This window comes from Thalia democratica, chromosome 4, assembly GCF_965202585.1.
Source record: "Thalia democratica chromosome 4, ktThaDemo2.hap1.1, whole genome shotgun sequence".
Classification (NCBI taxonomy): Eukaryota; Metazoa; Chordata; class Thaliacea; order Salpida; family Salpidae; genus Thalia; species Thalia democratica.
The window spans coordinates 40,933,380-40,942,647 of record NC_139168.1 but is presented as its reverse complement, the minus strand read 5'-3'; positions in this window follow the sequence as shown (position 1 = coordinate 40,942,647).

The following is a 9,268-nucleotide window of genomic DNA, read 5'->3' as shown; positions in this document are numbered from 1 at the left end:
ATTTTTTTTATGAAAGTAACACGTTGTCCAATTCAGTTAAACAACCAGTTTCTTAAATTTGTTTTATCTAAAATGGAAAACAGAAAAAAATAACTTGGTATCTTTTGAAAACTATATTGGTTATCCAGGAGGCTCCAAATTGTTGCCTGAATTTGTAGGACTGCTTTATATGCATTTATTTTTAAAAGATATGCACTAGTGATTTTTTAATAAAAATGTTAGTATTAGTTTAAGGGTTTAAGTACATTTTATGCTAGGCTTGAAAAATAGGGTATAAAAGCTTAAAAACAATTACAACAAAATAAATAAAGAAACTTACTCAAGCGTATCGGCAAAAAACATCATGCATATGAAGCAGTCCTAAAATTTTAGCCAACAATTTAAAGCTTTCCCTTTTTTCTAAGTTTTTTTTTACTTATGTTATTACAATCATATTTTTTACACTTTAATGAAAAAAGCCATTCTTAATGACCAAAACCTAGCCTAAGTTACTTTTTAGTAGGCCTGAGTTTTTGAGGAAAAATTAAGAAAATTTTAATTAAAAAAAACGGTCAAAATTTCAACAATTCCTTACAAGTGAATTTTGTATTTTGAAAAAACGTTAGAGATAGGTTTTTATTTTTTTCTATTAATTTACTATTTTATTTATTCTCCTTACATAAGTAACCTGTTGTACTCTCCGATTTTAAACGGCTATATCTAAAAAGTTTGTTTGAATGTTAATAAAATCTAGAAATAAACTTGTAGCTTATTTTAAACTGTACTAGATAAAATCAAATTGTAAAAATTTACCGAACCTTTAATGTCTTAATTAAGTTTAATTTCATAAAAATACCTTTGTCAAATTCAAAAAAACTAGCCTGAGATTTAAGAAAAAAATATTTAAATTAGCTTTACTTTTACTAAATAATTCTAAACAAGCTTAATTTTTTTCATAGAGTTTAAAACAAAAAAAAGGCAAGAGTTTTTCAAAATTTTCAAACAAGCCTGAGTTATTTTGAGTAGCCAGAATGAGTAAAAAAACTGAATGATACTAAAACTTGTTTTCGCTATATAATTGTTTTAAAATTAAAACTAAGCTTGTTAAATTATAAATCTTAATTAAACATAAAGCACATGATTTTATTTGCATCTTTTAGCTAACATGCAAATATATTTTTCAGTTTATAAAACTATAAACAAATAAATCAAACAATCTTATGTTTTTTTGATATTTATTAAAAATAAAAAACAAATTTAAAACTAAAAAAGTTTTAAAACTCGTTGACTGAGGACCCTCAAATTGATAAACTTGTTTTTATTTTTTGGTAAAAACTTTAAAAACATTTCCACAATCCTTTTTAACATAACAATAAAAAAATAAATCATATTTTTAGGAATGACAGTACAGTTTACTTAACACGATAAAAAAATTTAAGCTCAAAAACATGATCAAAAAATTGATGTATATACAATTTTTTAGTCGTCGACCAATAAACGTATTATTTACTTTAGTTTTATATTTATATTACTAGTATTTTTTACGTTTAAAACAATTTTTTTACAAAATTTGTAGAAAATTATAAAACCTATATTTCAAATGAAACATGTCATGTTGTTTAACTTAGACATTACATTTATAAGAGAAATTAATGGTACTCAAGTGGTAAATTTTTCCTGAGAGTAATAATCTCAAGCTTATTAACTTGTTATAATTCTATACCTTTTATTTAAAGAAGTGTAAAAGTTTATCTCTGAAAAAAAAATACTTTTAGCTATCAAATTCTCATTTTTATTAGTATATATCTATACGTGCGACTTAAACTATAACAGTATAAAAAATGTAAACAGACACTACTAAAAAACTTTTTTTTTGTATTATACTACTTTTTTATAAGACAAAAGAAGATATAGAAAACAGCGAAGTCCCTTTTATTTTTTTATACTTAAACAGTAGATTTAATCAATATTTTAAGTTTTCAATTTTTAAGAACAATTCTATTAAGGAAGAAAATATTAATTTTCTATAAACTAAAGATTTCAAACTATTAAGTGTTACTTTTTTAATTGTAGTGTAGAATACATTTAAAATACAAAAATGTTTTTAAAATCTAGTCTGAACCAATGTCATAAGTATCTAATCTACATGCACATTAACATCCTAGGTATAAAGTAATTATCAGTATATTCCTAATTCAAATGAAAGTGATTAATTTATGCAACTATTTTATACCTTATATATTGTTTTTCTAAGCAAAATGACTCAGATATACAACTGTATCTACAAAATATTGAATAGACTTGATAGCTTTTCTGGAAAATATTTTTGATTAAAAGTTTTCCTTATTTAAAAATTATAGATGACAAAATATAAGCTGTTAGATAAAAAATGTATTTATCAAGCTTTAACTCATTTTTAGTTTAAAATATCTTCAACATCAAGCATTTCAAGGTAAAAGCCTAAACTAGAAAAATTCAAGGATTTATATAACAAAAAAAATTACAACTAAATAAAAACTACTATACAATATCATGAAACAATTAAATCTAAAATAAAACTAAGCTTCAGTTAAAAAAAAAAACAAAAAGTTTATAAACTAAAAAAACTTTGTTTAAGTAACTTGGAAATTAATTATTTTATTTTTGTTACTTGGTTTGGTTAACAGTGTTTTAAGGAAATATTTTTCAAAAACTAATTTAGATTTACAACAAAATAAAATGTTTTGCAGTTAAACTATCTAATTATCCAATCAAAAAAGTAGTTTAACTTTTTTTTTGAAATTTCATTAAATTTTAAAAGTCTAAGCTTATAGCAAAATAAATTATGTTGATAAAACAAAAATTTTAAAAAGTTTAATCTTAAAATTTTTCAAACGAAATAAAAACAATCTAAATATGAATGATAAAAAATTATCTAATAATAAATAAATAAAAAACAAACTTGATGTATTTAATAAAGTTAATAAAAAAAATTTCAAAAATTTTAAAAAATGTATGATAAATTATTTTAGGGTTGCCAAATGATTTTCACAAGTTTTTTCCAGGTTTTTAAAATTAAACGTTTTAGGGTCTATTTTTAGTTTAAAATTAAGTTAAAGGTAAAAAACTGCTATAAATAGTATAATGACATTAAAAAGATATCTTAAACCTCTTTTAAATGTGCATTTTTAATAAAAAGTTTTTTACTTTATTTAATTTATGACAAAAAATTTCCACCTATATGCTAATTTTTTCTGTCAAAACAAAATTTTACTAATAAAAACTTTAAAGTTGTTTAAAATTCCAGGTTTATTAGTGATTTTTGTTCAAAATTCCAGGTTTTTTTCAAACTTTTTAAAATCCCAGGTTTTTTCAGTTTTTTTTAGCCCAAATTGTCAAATTCCAGGTTTTTCCAGGATTCGAGGTTTCTTGGCGACCCTGTTATATTGAGCCAATAGTTTTTAATAAAAGTAACAAATAATTATTTTAAAAATGAAATATTTGAATATTTAAGGTTTGATTTATGATCACTTCATCAAGTTCCAACAGATTCTATTAGAAATACATTTTTGTATACTTTATTTTTGTTTTAAATTAAACTATCAGTTTAGAATATTATTAAAAAGAAAACAGCTAAATAATAAATTCAGTATTTAAAAGAAGTAAAACTGTTGTTGATAAGTTATTTTATAATTTTTTTTTGTGTATACAATTTTAATTTTAGTTTTTACAACCTACAGTAGTCTAATTTTTAAAAATACATTGAACATTCAAGTTTAATGGAATATATTTTGTTCAAATTAAGTTACTAAAGCTAAAAATAATAGTTTAAAACAAATCAAAATATTTTTAAGCTTCTAACTACGAAAATTAATAAACTCAATCTATATACTTTTTACTTTTATATTTAATTTTACCTTTTATGTTAATTTTCCTTAACACTTGTAAATTTTTGTAGAAATCATGTTTTTAATTCAGTTTAATATTTAAGTTAAATATTTTGGTAGTACTCTTTGAGCTTAATACATATAATCCACTTTTCATTATAACTTTTATATTGTTCCTTTTTTAAAACTGGTTCTTTGTGTTCAAGTACGGGTGAAAAAATAAAACAATAGTTTTGGAATCGTTTGAATATTTTAATTATAAAAGTTTGATTTTTTTTTAGTTTGTACCTTGCATAAGTTTTATGTTTATTTTATCACTGTAATTTTTTTTTTTTCTTTTTATGTTAGTGTTTTTCAGTTTAAGGGGGTTAGGTTTTAATGCCTAGGTCCTTCGTTTGAGAATAAGCTTCAATAATAATTTGTAGGTGTAAATTAAAAAATACAGCAGTCTTCTTCTTGAGTTCACACATGAATAAAACCAAAAAGTGCGGAATAAATCAGAAGTGCGAACTTAAGAATTCATGATCAATTTTCACTTACAAAGTGGTTAATTTCAACATGTTAAAATCCAATAATTTTACGAAAAGATGTAAAATCACCTAAAACATAAAAGAATATTCAAAAAATACTTTCTTTCTATTGAAGCTGTTAAATATGTTTAACTATTTAAAACTACATACAAAACTAAATATTTCAAATTTGAAAACAATTTATTATATATTTTTACCTAATAAATTTAAATTTAATTAAGGATTGTTTGAATAACTAAATAAATTTTATTTTAGTTTCAGCTTTTAAAGCAAAATAATTTTGCACAAGAAAATGTATGATGTAGTTTGGGACATGTTTTGATTTGGTTCCTACTTCCTGTGCATCTCCTATAAAAAAAGAAGGAAAAAAACTTAAATATTGTTCACTAAAAAGGCTTTTCAATCAGAACCTCTACACTTGTAAAAACTATTATTTTTGCTTTTTCGATAAATTTTTAAATAATGAGTGTTGAATTTATAAAATTTGAAGAATATGAAAGTTTCACCAATTAACTGTGCAATGCACCATTAGTTGTCAATGAGGGTTGCTTTGGCTCGAATATATTTTTTGTAATTTATTTTTCACAAACTTTAAAATCCATTTTTATTATTAAAAAAAATAAAAATATTGGGTTTTAAAGTTTGGTAAAAGAATAAAAAATTACAAAAAAAAGCTTTTCGAGCCAAAGTAACCCTCCTTAGTTGTCAGCAGAAAGAGATTTGAAATTAATCGAGATGTCATAAAAAGGGTAGCTGTCAAATTTGCACAAGGGGACAAAGTTACACGAGGGCGAGAAATTGCACGAAGATACTTTCGCACGAGGGGATAAAATTGATCGACGATAAAATTGCACGATAACACTTTTGTAAGGAGACATTTTTTCATGCATGGGTAAAAGATTTTTTAAATACTTTTTTAATAATTTTAATTATTATTATAAAAAAAAAAATTTTTTCTTGTTAAATTTTACTTTCACTGTTACCCCTAACCCTAAGTCAATAAAAAAATTTTAAATAATTTATTTGGTTAATCTTTTTTTTCTGTTTTTTTTTTAGTTTATTTTATTCCCGTACAAAAATGACGCTCCGTGCAAATTTGTCTTCGTACAATTTTGTGCCCTCGTGTAATTTTGTCGTCGTAAAATTTAGTTCTCTCGTGCAATTTTGACTCGTTTCTCATAATAATAAATTCAAACAAAACTTTTTGCTAAAATACCAAATTGTAAAAGCTGAACTACGAAATAAATTATGATAGTGCATAGTTTTTAAACTAGAAAGCTTAATTTAATTTTACTATAAAAGTTTCAATATTTGTTAATGAAGTACTACGATTAGTTGCTAGTAGAAAAAAGTAAAATAAAAACTTTTATCAACTATACTGAAATTGAATATTCTGTTATATTATAGCAGATTCTTCAAATTTTTTTTTCGAAAAAATTTCAGAAATTATTTTTAACTTTTAGTTCATATAGTTTACTAAATACCGGACATTTAAACAAAAACTATAAAAACTTTATGTTACGAAATAGTTTTTATGTTTCTTTATAATTTATTTTTATTGCTAAAGTTTTGTGCTAAAATCGTAATTTTTTACCGACTTTCATACTTTTATAAACTAATTTAAAATGTTTAAGATGTAAATGTAGTTAACTTAAGGTATTTAAATAAAAATAAAAGTTATTCTAATATAAAATAAAACTTTTAAGGACGCTATAACAATATTTAAAAAATATGAAGAGCTAACATTTAGTTTAAAAACTTTTGAAACATTTTTAGCAAATATTTATAAAATAAATGTTTTCAAAAAATTTCTTTTAAAGGAGTACCTCTGTAATAAATTAAAAGGAAGGGCCATTCCAAGTGTTTTAAAATAACTTTTATAAAAAAATACTTTTACTTACATTATAATTTACAAACTCAATTACATAACAATAGTCACTTACTTTTATTTTTTAAAGTATTTTATTTAAAGACTTTTCAGAAAAATACTTTACTAATGAACAAAAACAAATGTGCAACCCGACACGAAAATCCTAGACACGTCCTAATTTTTTATTTTCCAAATATTTTAGTACTGCTGATTACTATTGCTTAATTATAAATTCTCTTAGATTACTTATACTCTTGTTAGAAACGTTAACAATTAAACAAATTATTTCTAGACCATAACATTTTTATAAAAAGCCAGAAAAATAGATTTTATTTCGTCTTAAAGTTTAGTTTAGCTTTGCTTTAAATCTGGTTTTGAGAAATTCTCAATATTATTTTTTTTTTTAATAATAATTTTAGCTAAAATGAATGCCTCAACTTCATCAAATAAAATAATTTGATTTTTAGTATAACAAATTTACTATATTAAGTTCTATAATACGATTAGGTACTTGTACTTGAAACCTTTTTCCTATTAATATTCTACTGTTGAAAATAAAAACAATAACATTTTTGCCTAACAAAAATGATATTTATTGTATCAATATATTTTACTAGATAAAAACAGTTAAATAAACAAAATAATTTCAGTAATTTTCATTAATATCAACTTTTAAGGAAATTATTAAATAAAGTTTTGTAATTAAAAAAAAAAAAATATCATATCATTACTTGTTTCTATATATACACCCTATATTAAATAAACCAAAATATAGATAGTAAAGCTAACTAAATGCAACTTTAGCAGTATAATCTTTTAACCACTAAGTTTTAGTTAAAAATGAGTTAGTTAATAAGGTACAAAATAGTTTGTTACCAAGCTATTGCTAAAATCAAATTTACCTACAAATTTGACTGTCATTATCAGAACTGAAAATTATTTATGCTTTAATAAAATACTCTAATACATACTTAATTTCGATACAAAAAATTTAAGTAATCATATTTTAGGATTTTAAACTAGGTTCACAGTGGGCCAAAGCAGCAAAAAAAAGAACTTCTCTTTGAAAATTTGTGGGTAAATAGCCAAAATTCTAGCGCATTTAGTGCTCAAAATTAAATAAAAAAATTCCATCCATAAAAAAAAATAATATATAATAAAAATATAAATATAAAATATAAAAATAGATAAATAAGAAAAATCTTTATAAATGCTGTTTTATTACAACAAAATATGAGTGCATAATTAATTTAACTAAACTGTAAACTAAAAGTTTTATCAAACAACTATATATAAGTGACAATAAAGTTATAACAAAACAAAAAGTTCAAATGAATTGATGAAAAGCTTTAAAATAAAAAAAACCTTAGATGTTTTAAAATTAAAAAGTAACAGCGCTGTTAACCGTTTACCGCGTTGTAACTTCAATTCAATTTAACAAGTTAGCAAAAAGAAAACAGTAAACTTATGCAAAATTTTACACAACAAGCACAGAAAACTGTTAACGTTAATTTGGTTTCTTAATATTCATCTTCAACACGTGCACTTCTTCTGTTTTATCAACACTATCAATCATATTTTCGTGCTTGTTCCAGCTAAAATCACAATTTTAACTTCATGTTTGAATTTAACTACCTTGTCCGACTGAATGTCACGAACTTTTATTGTCAGAATCTGCACATAACGTGCGAAAACAGTGTCACTGTGTCCACCTGTTTAAACAAAAATTTTAGGTTCATCAATTATAATAAAGTTAGATAGAGTATTTATTTAATATCGTTTTTTTTTAAATCTCTAACTATCCAACAAAAACTTAGTATTTGTTTTTTTTAATTTACTTGCCTAATTGTCTCTTCTGCGTCATATGATTTAAGCTTTTTCCAATATTCATTAAATTCCAAACAGAAATCAAGTTGTCAGTAGAACCAGTGGCTAAAATATTCTCATCGTAGCGATTAAATTAGAGTGGAACTCAAAAATAGTTTACATATACTTCAGCTGTCTAATCGTGGGCGCCAAATCTAATTTAAACAACCGAAGTAATTATTTAACTTCATTCTACTGGATAAAAGATTGGTTGTACAATTAGTAAAATATTGTAGATGAGTTAGGTATTGTTCTTTTTTTAACACTACAATTAAAGTAATTAAAACTAATGTTAAGTAGAAGGTTAAGCTTTTTAGTATCTAATGTTTCTTTGTTTTTTTAATACTAAGTTTAAGTACTTAAATGCTAATGTAAAATAGAAAGTTTAACTTTCTAAAGAGTATAAAAATATTTGAACTCGATCAATATTAAGCAAGGCGAAAACTAATAAATAGTTTTTTTTTGCTTTGTAATAATGAGTCTTATTTAAATTATACATTACATTGAAGACAGTTAATAAACACAACAAGTAATTAGAACTTTTCATATAAAACAAAACTACACAAAACGAACTAACACGGCAAACATAAACAACAAGTGTCTCAATAGTTTACTTAGGTCTAGGGTAATTTTGAAGGTCCTTTACACGAGATGTAGCTAGGACAGAATACAAGTAACTGTTCATTTTTGTAAACGCGAACTTCTTGTTGATTCGATGACACTCAAAAAAAAAACCGCTAAACCAGCGATACTTTTAAACTATGATGAAAAAAAAAAACCGGCACTTAGAGATTAGCTGAGGATGGTACAATCACCGTCAAGCTGGCTAAAACTTTACAAATTCTTCCAATAAAACACCGCCCGCTCCAAGGAAATTCAGTCCTTATATGCGATAATATTTTCGAGATAATGAGCTTTTCTCCCGGCAGTTAATTTCGCTTTTCGCGGAAACTTCCTATAATTTAATCAAGTGACATAGAAAAACTTTCTAAAATAGTAAGTTTTTAATATTTTAAAACAAGCGACAAAATTACAAAATTTTAAAAGTGAATATTTATCTTTAACTTAAAGAAAAGGACATGCGCACGTCGCTGTCTATACCCCATATTTAAAACATAACTAAGAAAGCAAAGTCAGTTGATTATTTAATTAAAAAA